The 13,716-nt window shown below is 47.1% G+C and overlaps 2 protein-coding genes across 51 annotated transcripts in view; one reads left to right on the top strand and one right to left on the bottom strand.

The window, feature by feature from the left end:
- Positions 1 to 13,716, bottom strand: part of SPINT2 (serine peptidase inhibitor, Kunitz type 2) — a 230,800-nt gene that overhangs the window by 16,689 nt on the left and 200,395 nt on the right. The gene's annotated exons all lie outside the window — the stretch shown is intronic.
- YIF1B (Yip1 interacting factor homolog B, membrane trafficking protein) overlaps positions 1 to 13,716 on the top strand; it is a 287,798-nt gene that overhangs the window by 255,794 nt on the left and 18,288 nt on the right. The window contains exon 1 of one of the 49 annotated variants that reach the window (XM_050769188.1): positions 12,111 to 12,114. The exons of the other annotated variants lie outside the window; for them this stretch is intronic. The gene's annotated coding sequence lies outside the window, so the exon portion shown is untranslated. Of the gene's footprint in view, positions 1 to 12,110; positions 12,115 to 13,716 lie in introns of those variants that run through there. 49 annotated transcript variants of the gene reach the window in all.

Below are 13,716 nucleotides of genomic sequence, written 5' to 3'. Positions count from 1 at the left end.
CGTGAACCCGGAAGGCGGAGCTTGCAGTGAGCTGAGATCCGGCCACTGCACTCCAGCCTGGGCCACAGAGCGAGACTCCGTCTCAAAAAAAAAAAAAAAAAAAAAAAAAATGGCTAAAGTCACACATTATTCGAAATATGAACCTCACTTAGAAAATCCTGGCAGGCATTCTGAATGTCAGCTACAGCAAAACTGCAAAACAAACTGGTCTTTGTGAGTGTCTTGGAAAACTGGTTTCTCTGGTTCTGAAGTCACTAGAGCTTTAACCAAGACAATCAGCCGGTGACTAAGACGATCTACAGTCTGCTGGATCAATCTGCCGTCACCTTCTAAGGAGGACATTATAGAGTTCTGAGGGGTCCCAAGTACTGCCAATCTCATCTAACTTTATAGGCTTAAGAAGATAGTACTGGGCCAGTGGCTCACATCTGTAACCCCAGTACTTTGGGAGGCTGAGATGAGCCAATTACTTGTGCTCAAAAATATTTAAAAAATGAGCCGGGTGTGGTGGTGTGCACCTGTGGTCCCAGCTACTTGAGAGGCTGAGGTAGGAGGATCACCTGTGCCGGGAGGCAGAGGATGCAGTGAGCTGAGATTGCACCACTGCACTCAGGCCTGGGTGACAGAGACCCTGTCTCAAAAACAAAAACAAAAACAGTTGAGATAGTACCTAATCATTTTCCAAAAATGCGTAACTGCAGCTGTGTCTACTTTGCAAAGTAAGTACTTTAATGAAATACTTCAAATATGCTGACGAATACAGAAAATACCCCATGTCTGGTATATCCACATCTCAGTGTCAACAAATTCTAACATTCTCAAGGACTAAAACATAGAGTAGGCTGGCCAGGCAGATCACCTGGGGTCAGGAGTTCGAGACCAGCCTGGCCAATAAGGTGAAACTCCGTCTCTACTGAAAAATACAAAGATTAGCAGGGCATGGAAGAGCACGCCTGTAGTCCCAGCGACTCAGGAGGCTGAGGCAGGAGAATCACTTGAACCCAAGAGGTGAAGGCTGCAGTGAGCCGAGATCGCGCCACTGTACTCCAGCCTGGACAACAAAGCGAGACTTCGTTCTCCAAAAATAAATAAATAAAACATGGATAGAGCGGAAACCCTTTGCATACCCCTCATTCAATCACATTTGCTCTGCCTCTTCCAAATTAACCCCCTACCATCTTGAACTTGGCGTTTTCTTTTATTCATGTTTTTATATCCATTAAAACAAGCTTTTTGGTTTGCTTTGAGATGGAGTCTTGCTCTGTCGCCCAGGCTGGAGTGCAGTGGTGCAATCTCGGCTCGTGCAAGCTCTGCCCCCCGGGTTCATGCCATTCTCCTGCCTCAGCCTCCCGAGTAGCTGGGACTACAGGCGCCTGCCACCATGCCTGGCTAATTTTTGTATTTTTAGTAGAGACGGGGTTTCACTGTGTTAGCCAGGATGGTCTCGATCTCCTGACTTTGTAGTCCACCCAACTCGGCCTCCCAAAGTGCTGGGATTACAGGCGTGAGCCACCATGCCTGGCCCCAAAACAAGCTTATTTTTTTTTTTTTTTTTTTTGAGACGGAGTCTCACTCTGTCTCCCAGGCTGGAGTGCAGTGGCCGGATCTCAGCTCACTGCAAGCTCCGCCTCCCGGGTTCACGCCATTCTCCTGCCTCAGCCTCCCGAGGAGCTGGGACCACAGGCGCCCGCCGCCTTGCCCGGCTAGTTTTTTGTATTTTTTAGTAGAGACGGGGTTTCACCGGGTTAGCCAGGATGGTCTCGATCTGCTGACCTCGTGATCCGCCCGTCTCGGCCTCCCAAAGTGCTGGGATTACAGGCTTGAGCCACCGCGCCCGGCACAAGCTTATTTTTAAAACAAGCAAAAATAACTTTCCTAGAGTTCTAGTTATTGACACACTCCCATGAGTGCTATGAGCTGAGGCATAAGAGCTTCTTGCCTCACCACATGCAGAACAGGAAAGCCCAAAGCCACTCCTGAAATGCTTCTCCTACTCCTCCTCCCACCTATCTTTTTTCTAGAACAAGGGTCTGCAAATGTTTTCTATAAGGGGCCAAATAGCAAACACAGGCAGCAATTGGCCTGCCCGTCAGTGTGTGATCACACAAAGCAATCTCATAATCAGTGGGAAAAATGATATTGCTCAACGACATTTAAAAATTTTTGTCAGCTGGGCATGGTAGCTCATGCCTGTAATCCCAGCACTTTGGGAGGTTGAGGTGGGTGGATTACCTGAGGTCAGGAGTTCGAGACCAGCCTGACCAACATGGAGAAACCCCATCTGCACTAAAAATACAAAATTAGCCGTGCATGGTGGCGTGTGGCTGTAATCCCACCTACTCGGGAGGCTGAGGCAGGAGAATCGCTTGAACCCAGGAGGTGCAGGTTGCAGTGAGCCAATCCACTGCACTCCAGCTGGGCAACAAGAGTGAAGCTTCATCTCTCAAAAAAAAAAAAAAAAAAAAAAAAAAGGCCGGGCGCGGTGGCTCAAGCCTGTAATCCCAGCACTTTGGGAGGCCGAGACAGGCGGATCACGAGGTCAGCAGATCGAGACCATCCTGGCTAACATGGTGAAACGCCGTCTCTACTAAAACATACAAAAAACTAGCCGGGCGAGGTGGCGGGCGCCTGTAGTCCCAGCTACGCGGGAGGCTGAGGCAGGAGAATGGCGTGAACCCGGGAGGCGGAGCTTGCAGTGAGCTGAGATCCGGCCACTGCACTCTAGCCTGGGTGACAAAGCAAGACTCCGTCTCAAAAAAAAAAAAAAAAAAAAAAAAAAAAAAAAAAAAAAATTTGTCAAGCTGGGCATGGTGGCTCATACCTATAATCCCAGCACTTTGGGAGGCCAAGGCAGGAGGATCATTTGAGGTCACGAGTTCAAGACCAGCCTGGGCAACACAGTGAGACCCTGTCTACAAAAAATAAAAAAATTTTTTTGGCCAGGTGCAGTGGCTCACACCTGTGGTCAGGATTTCGAGATCACCCTGGCCAACATGGCAAAACCCCATCTCTAGTAAAAATACAAAACTTAGCCAGGCATGGTGGCACGTGCCTGTAGCCCCAGCTACTCGGGAGGGTAAGGCAGGAGAATCACTCGAACCTGGGAGGCAGAGGTTGCAGTGAGCTGACATCACGCCACTGCACTCTAGCCTGGGTGACAGAGCAAGACCCTGTCTCAAAAAAATAAGGAAAAAAAACCAAAACAAACTCTATTGGCTATAAATGCAGAGTAACAAAACAAAACAAACAAAAGAGTATTTATTTAGCATACTGTAAGTTAAAACATTAGAAACATTTAGGATTACAGTGTTAATTTCTTTGCAAAAGAATTTCTAAGGGGAGTTTGAACCGTGCTTGTGGTCTTCTCACCATATAACTTACGACTAAGGGCAAGCATCATTTCTACACCTTTTCTAACAACTGCCAAACACTCTTCTAGATCTGGATCAGTTTTCAACGTTTTATCCTTTGCTCTTTCAACGTCACAAAATTGCTCTGAGAGCTGCTTCACAGAAGAGGCTTTGCCAGCGTTGCTTCCTCTGGGCCACCATCCAGAAAGTTACAACTGCCGCCCTCATTTCTGTGGACAAGAAGCCTTCACAAGCTCCCCTGGCTGCAGATCCAGAGTCTCTCCAATGGCAGAGGGAAGTGCAACACCTCCCGTAAGCTGGTCTACCACTCCATTGTATGTTTTTTTTTGTTTGTTTGTTTGTTTGTTTTTGAGACGGATTCTGGCTCTGTCGCCCAGGCTGGAGTGCAGTGGCCGGATCGCAGCTCACTACAAGCTCTGCCTCCCAGGTTTACACCATTCTCCTGCCTCAGCCTCCCGAGTAGCTGGGACTACAGGCACCTGCCACCTCACCCGGCTAGTTTTTTGTATTTTTTAGTAGAGACGGAGTTTCACCGTGTTAGCCAGGATGGTCTCGATCTCCTGACCTAGTGATCTGCCCGTCTCGGTCTCCCAAAGTGCTGGGATTACAGGCTTGAGCCACCGCGTCTGGCCTGTTTTTTTTTGTTTGTTTGTTTTTTTTTTTTTGAGACGGAGTCTCGCTCTGTCGCCCAGGCTGGAGTGCAGTGGCCGGATCTCAGCTCACTGCAAGCTCCGCCTCCCGGGTTCACGCCATTCTCCTGCCTCAGCCTCCCGAGTAGCTGGGACTACAGGCGCCCGCCACCTCGCCCGGCTAGTTTTTTTGTATTTCTTAATAGAGACGGGGTTTCACCATGTTAGCCAGGATGGTCTCGATCTCCTGACCTCGTGATCCGCCCATCTCGGCCTCCCAAAGTGCTGGGATTACAGGCTTGAGCCACCGCGCCCGGCCTTTTTTTTTTTTTTTTTAAGACAGTCTCACTCTGTTGTCCAGGCTGGAGTGCAATAGCACAACCTCGGCTCACTGCAACCTCTGCCTCCCGGGTTCAAGTGATCTCCTGCCTCAGCCTCCCGAGTAGCTAGGACTCCAGGAGTACACCACCACACCTGGCTACTTTGTGTATTTTCAGTAGATAGGGTTTTGCTGTGTTGGCCAGGCTGGCCTCAAACTCCTGACCTCAAGTGATCTGCCTACCTCGGCCTCCCAAAGTGCTGGGATTACAGGCATGAGCCACCTTAGTGAAAAACACTGCAGGACACCTTTCCTAAAAACAACTCACATCACTAAAAACAACTCTCCTCTTTTCATTAAAGACACTTGGAATTCTAAGGATAGTAACCAAGGAGAAATTATTTGCTATAAAAATCCCCAGACATAGAAAAGCATATTTTACATCGAAAAGTAGGATAGGCTACAGGCCACTCCTTAGTATCAAAAAGCAAAGAAAGCTCTGAAGAGTCATTTAATCCAAGAGTTTCAAAGAACAGGGGCAACTATTACCACATCTACAAAGGTTCTGGTGTTCACAGACCTTCAACAGCTAAAATGCATCGTAGAGACATTTTGCTCGTGCTAGCTAAATGGCTTCTGAGACGTCCACACAAGGGAATACTCAGAACGGTTTAAATACACGGTCGGCTGATCAGCAATGGAAAACAGGATAAAATGAAATACACAAATGTGTATGTGTATGTGCCAGGAAAGAAAAACGAATAAGAGGGAAAAAAAGCAAAAGAATGGCTTATATATTAAAAAGCTTCAGGATGCATGTATTAATCTACCTTTAGAGAAAGACACTAGAGGAAGGAAAGAGGCTGTTATGTGGTTTTTCATTTTTTCTTTTTTTTTTTTTTGAGACAAAGTTTTGCTCTTGTTGCCCAGGCTGGAGTGCAATGGCACGATCTCAGCGCACCGCAACCTCTGCCTCTGGAGTTCAAGAGATTCTCCTGCCTCAGCCTCCCAAAAAATTAGCCCAGCTAATTTTTTTTTTTTGTATTTAGTAGAGACAGGGTTTCACCATGTTGGTCAAGTTTGTCTCCATCTCAAAAAAAAAAAAAAAAAAAAAAAAAAAAAAAAACGCCCGGGCGTGGTGGCATGTGCCTGTGGTCCCAGCTACTCAGGAGGCTGAGGCAGGAGAATTGGTTGAACCTGGGAAGCAGGGGTTGCAGCGAGCTGAGATCATGCCACTGCACTCTAGCCTGGACGACAGAGCGAGACTGTCTCAAAAAAAAAAAAGAAAAAAGAAAAAAGAAAAAAAATTAGGCAGGGCGTGGTGGCTCACACCTGTAATCCCAGCACTTTGAGAGGCTGAAGGGGGAAGATGGCTTGAGGCCAGGAGTTTGAGACCAGCCTGGGCAACACAGTGAGACATCATCTCTACAATTTTTTTTTTTTTTAATTAGCTGGGTGTAGTGGTGTGCATCTGCAGTACCAGCTACTCAGGGGGGCTGAGATGGAAGGATCGCTTGAGCCTGGGTGGTGGATGCTGCAGTAAGCAATGATTGTGCCACTGCACTCCAGCCTAGGTGACAAAGCGAGACCCTATCTCAAACAACGAGAAAAAGGGGCCAGGCGTGGTGATGCACCCCTGTAATCCCAGCACTTGGGGAGGTCAAGACAGGTGGACTGCTTGCGCCCCAGACACTTTTTTTTTTTTTTTTTTTTTTTTTTGAGACGGAGTCTCGCTCTGCCGCCCAGGCTGCAGTGCAGTGGCCGGATCTCAGCTCACTGCAGGCTCCGCCTCCCGGGTTCACGCAATTCTCCTGCCTCAGCCTCCCCAGTAGCTGGGACTACAGGCGCCCGCCACCTCGCCCGGCTAGTTTTTTGTATTTTTTAGTAGAGACGGGGTTTCACCGTGTCAGCCAGGATGGTCTCGATCTCCTGACCTCGTGATCCGCCCGCCTCGGCCTCCCAAAGTGCTGGGATTACAGGCTTGAGCCACCGCGCCCGGCCCCCCAGACACTTTTTACAATGGAAGGAGGTGCTCTCAACGGCTACCCTGAGACATATGGTAGCGTGAATTGGAATTGTCCAGACTGACTGGGGATATAGTTCTTGTCCTCCCAGGGTTTGCAATTAAGCTGGAGCCACAAAACTCAGTTGGATAGAGAAAAATCACAGAAGGGCTAGGCGCGGTGGCTCACACCCGTAATCTCAGAACTTTGGGAGGCCGAGGCAGGCAGATGACGTGATCAGGAGATCGAGACCATCCTGGCAAACATGGTGAAACCCCATCTCTACTAACAATACAAAAAATTAGCCAGGCCTGGTGGTGGGCGCCTGTAGTCCTAGCTACTCAGGATGCTGAGGCAGGATAATGGCATGAACCCGGGAGGCAGAGCTTGCAGTGAGCTGAGATCACAGTACTGCACTCCAGCCTGGGCCACAGGGCGAGACTGCGTCTCAAAAAAAAAAAAAAAAAAGGCGGGCGCCGGGCTCGGTGGCTCACACTTGTTAATCCTAGCATTTTGGGAGGCTGAGGTGGGTGGATCACAAGGTCAGGAGATCGAGACCATCCTGGTTAACACGGTGAAAACCCCTACTAAAAATACAAAAAAAAAAAAAAAAAATTAACTGGGCGTGGAGGTGGGTGCCTGTAGTCCCACCTACTCGGGAGGCTGAGGAGGGAGAATGGCGTGAACACGGGAGGCAGAGGTTGCAGTGAGCCGAGATCACGCCACTGCACTCCAGCCTGGGTGACAGAGCGAGACTCCATCTCAAAAAAAAAAAAAAAAAAAAAGAAAAAAGGTAAAAGATTATAATCACACCCTCAATTCAAAGAGCTTGTAAGCTATGCTTTGGTATAGGGGAGTGACACAATAAGGAAGAGTCATTTGGCAAAAGTGTGTAGGGCAGATTAGAGGAAAAAGCCTACACCCTGAGCTGCTCCAGCAAAGGACCAATGAGCACATAAATCCCTGGCTGATTCGCACAAGCCAGCTGTGCTACCTGGGGCAGTCTTCCTCTGTGCTTTTTTCCTCTTTCATAACAGGCAACAATAACACATGCAATAAACAATGAATAAACCCCATGTTCTTTTATTAAGTCCCATATTCTCTGATTTCGGTATGGCTAATTTCTAAAATCATGCATATTTTTCACTAGGCACGGTGGCTCACACCTGTAATCTCAGCTACTCAGGAGGCTGATGCGGGAGGATTGCTTGAGCCTTGGAGTTCAAGGCTGCAGTGAGCTATGGTTGTGCCACTGCAGTTCAGCTTGGGCAACAGAGTGAGATGTCCATCTCTAAAAAAAATTAGTAAGTTAAAAAAAATTTAATCATGCAGATTATAGAGGTTCAGAATGATAAAGCAAAGCTCTGATTATGAAGCCATCATGTCCCTTTGGGTTAAGGTGAAAGACTGGGAATGTTAGCAAGACAACTATCTTGAGGATGTTATAAACAGACCTCAGCCCAAGCAGGAGGGAAGGTGTGTCTGCATGTGATTTATACCTGTTCTGGATCTGGTCAGAATAAAATGTTTCTGGCAAGTCTGTGAGCAGAGTTCCCTTTTGTAACCTCTCTCCAGACCCAGTTTCCTGCTGTGGAATGTACCATCAGTCTTGAGACTATCTTGCCAATCGCTTGTCTGGGAAATGGCATTTGTTCGCTGGAACTTCAACTGGCTTGTGAATAATAAAGCACAGAGACTCGGTCGGCTTTCTCTCCACGGGCCCCATGGAGATAAAGTTCATGGGCTTGCAGATTCATTTCCTAAAAGTAATGCAAATGGGAGGTTTTTCTTTGACACACCGTACCAATATAAGAGTGCTGTGAAGACAGGCCAGGCACAGTGGCTCATGTACGTAATCCCAGCAGTTTGGGAGGCCAAGGTGGGCAGATCACTTAAGGTCAGGAGTTCGAGACCAGCATGGCCAACGTGGTGAAACCCCGTCCCTACTAAAAATACCAAAAAAAAAAAAAAAAAAAAAATTTGCTGGGTGTGGTGGCTCATGCCTCTAATCCCAGCTACTTGGGAGGCTAAGGCAGGAGAATTGCTTGAACCTGGGAGGCAGAGGTTGCAGTGAGCTGAGATCGTGCCACTGCACTCCAGCCTGGGCAACAGAGCGACACTCCATTTCAAAAAAAGAGAAAGAAAAGAAAAAGTGTTATGAAGATTAAAGGAGTTTTTAATCCATTTTAAGTGCTTATTTGGCACACAGCTGTTTGTTTTAGAGACAGGGACTTGCCCTGTCACCCAGGCTGGAGTACAGTGGTACAATCTCGGCTCACAGCAGCTTCGACCTGTGCTCGGTGACCTACCCACCTCAGCCTCCAAGTAGCTGGGACTACAGGCACGTGCCACCATACCTAGTTAATTTTTGTATTTTTTGTAGAGACGAGGTTTTACCATGTTGCCCAGACTAATATTGAACTCCTGGGCTCAAATGATCTACCTGCCTCAGCCTCCTGAAGTGCTGGGATTATGGGCATGAGCCACCGCACCTGGCCTGGCATAAAACTTTTAACAAATAGTAGATATTGTGACTTTAGGATTGTATTTTTTATGAAGGTAGGACTAACATAGGGACAGTCAGAATAAAGAGAATGACACATTTCACTACAAAGTCCAACCAAGCATGCTGACGGAGAGGATAAGGAGGAAGAGGATATACAGGGAAGGCCAGAAGTACAACCTCAAGCCAAACCAATTATTTCTTATCTTCATTTGGAGGAAGACAATGGCAAACCACCACATGGGTCAAAGTCCTGCATGGCTACAAGATCAGGATATGCTGGGCTGGGAGGCAGAAAGCCAGAGGGAGGGACTGGTGGAAAAAACAAACACCAAACAAATGAACCAACACAAACCCTCCATGCTTTCCACACCCACTTGCACTTGCACTTCAAGTATCTTTTCCCCAGGGAATGAATGAGAGCATCTTAAAAAGAGGTACTGAGGCCGGGCACAGTGGCTCACGCCTGTAAACCCAGCACTTTGGGAGGCCGAGGTGGATCACTTGAAGTCAGGAGTTCAAGAAAACAGGTACTGAATGACAGGAGGTACTGAAGCCTACTTCAATTCTACCAAGCCACATTCCAAAGGTGACATTTACTGTGCAGTCAGCCTTATTTTAAGGTGATCTACACATCTACCTACTTTGGTTAGCTGGCTAGGTTCTACATATTTGAGTGTTTCTGTTTCCAGTACAGAAAGTTACCAACTACCCATCTCCTCTAGGTTTGAGTGTCTGGAAGTTTTCATTATTGAGACAATTCAGAACCTTTCAAAAAAAAAAAAACTCAGGTATTTATGAGGAAAGAACATTTACAATTACAAATCCAACTTAAGTTATGAGGCTCATAAAATCTTGTGTTTCAGATATAAAATCTTGGCATTTTCTATATAAAATATTTAGATATAAAAGTTTACATTTCAGGCCGGGCACAGTGGCTCATGCCTGTAACCCCAGCACTTTGGGAGGCCGAGGCAGGAGGATCACCAGAAGTCAGGAGTTCAAGACCAGCCTGGCCAACATGGTGAAACCCCGTCTCTACTAAAAATACAACAAAATGAGCCAGCGTGGTGGCGCATGCCTGTAATCCCAGTTACTCAAGAGGCTGAAGCAGGAGAATCGCTTGAACCCAGGAGGTGGAGGTTGCAGTGAGCCGAGATCGCACCACTGCACTCCAGAGTCTGGGCAACAGAGCGAGACTCCGTATCAAAAAATAAAAAATTTACATTTCATGACCTATCAACACAATGCAAGCCATTACTACTCACGCCCACTGTCACTCCATATTCCACTCTGAAACAGGACTACTAAGTTCACCCTCGCCTCAATCTGTAACAAGAACCTGAGCAGCCCATCTGAATAGCTGGGAAGGAAACAAATAGTTTCAAATCTTCCAAGGAACTGTCTGCTGTTAATTCACATTCAGGCACTCTTTACCTTCTGCAAATCACGAACCATTTTCAGAACTGAGGAAAGCTCTTGGACCCTCTCTCTGGAATGGCGTTTCTCAACCTTTTTTCATTACTACCTTCCTCCTAAGGAGACTTTTGGGACATGTTTTTCTAATCCTAAATTTTTTTTTTTTTTTTTTTTTTTTTTTTTTTTTTTTTTTTTTGAGACGGAGTCTAGCTTTTGGGACATGTTTCCCGGGTTCACGCCATTCCTAAGGATCGCCCCTCCCAAAGTGAAATTTTAATACCACAGACATACTGTGTATCTATTCATGTAGAGTGGCCATTCAAAAGTTCACAAACTATTGTAGCATCTTTTTTTTCTTCCACCCCTTTAAGAACATGCCACAGCTCAAGCCTGTAATCCCAGCACTTTGGGAGGCCGAGACGGGCGGATCACGAGGTCAGGAGATCGAGACCATCCTGGCTGACACGGTGAAACCCCGTCTCTACTTTAAAAATACAAAAAAACTAGCCGGGTGAGGTGGCGGGCGCCTGTAGTCCCAGCTACTCGGGAGGCTGAGGCAGGAGAATGGCGTGAACCCGGGAGGCAGAGCTTGCAGTGAGCTGATATCCGGCCACTGCACTCCAGCCTGGGCGGCAGAGCGAGACTCCGTCTCAAAAAAAAAAAAAAAAAAAAAAAAAAAGAACATGCCACAGACTCTAAATGACAGACCCTGGGATACACATGGACAAATCATCACATATAAAATTGTTCTGAGATGGGTCTCGCTCTGTCGCCCAGGCTGGAGTGCAATGGTGCGATCTCAGCTCTCTGCAAACTCCACCTCCTGGACTCAAGCAATTCTTCCACCTCAGCCTCCCATGTAGCTGGGACTACAGGCTGACTAATTTTTTGTATTTTTTGTTTCACCATGTTGAAACTCCTGAGTCAAGCAATCCACCCGCCTCGGCCTCCCAAAGTGCTGAGATTACAGGCGTGAGCCATTGTGCCCAGCAGTGTTACATAAAAGTGAAGGACTTCGATTAAGGAACTTCTGAGGCCACCGACCCTGGGCCCAGTCAGGAATCACCCTGAGCTCCGTCTCCAGCACGTGTGTGTAAAACAACATGTGAATTCTTGCCCTCATTTCTAAAATGACTTCTAATTATAAAAAGCATATTTCAAGTAAACTTCAGAATAACTAAACCCTAGCTCCTACTTCACCTGCCAAGGAAAATAAAACCAACAAACAAAAAGTAAATAAATTCCAAAGTTCCTGGGCCTCAGCATCAACATCAGCACGTCTTTACAGGGAGTTTTCAAAAAGATGTTGCCAGAAACAATCGTGAAATGACACTTGTGAGGAGGATCTTGCAGGACATCGGAATCTACATTCTAATGTCCACATTAGTCACGGCCAGTGGGCCAAGGCATCCTGGGGCTAATGGAGTCATTTCAGTGTGACTCCTGCTGGGCTCTCTTCTGCCTCACGTGAGCCACAGGCTTATCACCCCTCATTCAGCCTCCCCTGTAGTCTCCAGACACGGCAAACAGAAGCTCTGCATACATGCTGCAAATGGCTGGTGATGGGTAAAATGAGAAACAGGTTGGGGGTAGGGTGAAAGAGGAGAAGTACGCTTTCTCCATCACAGACTGAGCTCTCAAATACTGACTGCGCAAAGTAATGTTTCCAGTGGAAAGGGGCCAGTCTCCTGCGGAGACCTGAAGGTAAGGCCCTCAACCTTCTTTAGGAACTGCAACCATTTGAACCTCAGAAGCCCCCATTTTCAGTGCTAAGCACACCAACCCTGACACTCATCACCAGACATACACTCATCTGTTCATTTATTGTACTGTCTTCCTCTCATTACGACACGTCTGCCATGGACGGGGGAGGGGGTCTGTTTTGTTCAGTGCTCTATTTTGAGTGAGTCAGTCCTGGCAACTGGTGGGAGCTCAATAAACATTTACTGACTATATCAGTGAATAAGATTTCGAGCTACCCTGGAACCAAACTGCCTTGCCTGCAAGTAGGACAAGCACCCCTTCTATGGAGGATAAGAATAATGTGAGAAGCTGCTTTAGAGAATTCCCAGCTGATCGTCAACATCAGCTTTACTTTAGCTCTTCTGTCATCTTATCTCTGACCACAACATGCGTCACAACTACCCATGGGGGTGAGGATGAAAGTAAAGAAAGGGTGGCAACTAATAACATGTCTACGGAATCTGCTGGAAAGCTTACCTTTTAGTTAAGGTTCTGGAGACACTGTAATTAACCCAAGAGGTCCATGGATTTCGAAAATCCCTTGGAAGTGAAGGAGAAGGCCAGGCCCAGTGGCTCGAGCCTGTAATTCCAGCACTTTGGAAGGCTGAGGTGCGCAGATCACCTGAGGTCATGAGTTCGAGACCAGCTTGGCCAACATGTTGAAATCCCATCTCAACCAAAAATACAAAAATTAGCTGGGCTCGGTGCTGCACACCTGTAATCCCAGCTACTCAGGAGGATGAGGCAGGAGAATCACTTGAACCCAGGAGGCAGAGGTTGCAGTGAGCCAAGATGGCGCCACTGCACTCCTGTCTGGGTAACAGAGCAAGACTCTGTCTCAAAAAAAAAAAAAAAAAAAAAAAAAAAAAAATGCAGGAAGAGGTTCTCAAATGAGTGTTGCCCTGCTTGCCTCCAGTGGAAATTCCCAAGAAGAATCAACAAAGGACCTTGAACCAACCTAACACAGTGAAACCCTGTCTCTACTAAAAATACAAAAAATTAGTCGGGCGTGGTGGCAGGCACCTGTAGTCTCAGCTACTTGGGAGGCTGAGGCAGGAGAATGGCGTGAACCCGGGAGGCGGAGCTTGCAGTTATCGCAGTACTGCACTCCAGCCTGGGCGATGACAGAGACTCTGTCTCCAAAACAAAACAAAAAAACACAAAGGTCCTTGAGCCAAGTAACCATTAACACAAGTTCTGATGCCCAGGGCCAGGCACAAAGTTATTGGCAGCAAGAACTACACCTAACTGGCCACTCCTAAAGGACCTTTCAAGTTCCTATTCTGTGGAGGAAATACATGATCTGGTCCAGTGTGGATCAACATTACACATTTCAGGACCCTCCAAATTCCAGAATTTACCACCTGGGTGGGGAAAAGGAAAAATAAAAAAAATCATGTATATTTGCAGCTACCTGATAAAAGGATTTCCCCGAAGAGCCATAACACACATACATACCCAGACACACACACACTCTGTCTCACACTGTAATGTACAATTTATAGAGAACTGTTACATGTTACCTTTTACTAAATGGAGCATATGTTTAAGGCAGGGGTCACAAACCAAAGGCCTACAGAGATAAAGGGCAGGCAGTAGTTGAGATGAGGCAGGCTGAGTAAGTACCTACAGGCTGGGAGAGGTATATCTCCTTCCTGAAAGAGGTACTGGGCTCCAGCCCGGGAATGCTGGGCAGGAAAACAGGCCTGTGTTCTGGTCTGGTTCCATT

Source organism: Macaca thibetana, chromosome 19 (genome assembly GCF_024542745.1).
Source record: "Macaca thibetana thibetana isolate TM-01 chromosome 19, ASM2454274v1, whole genome shotgun sequence".
NCBI classification, from domain to species: domain Eukaryota; kingdom Metazoa; phylum Chordata; class Mammalia; order Primates; family Cercopithecidae; genus Macaca; species Macaca thibetana.
The sequence above is the reverse complement of the archived record's forward strand: the minus strand, read 5'-3'. Positions and strand labels throughout refer to the sequence as shown.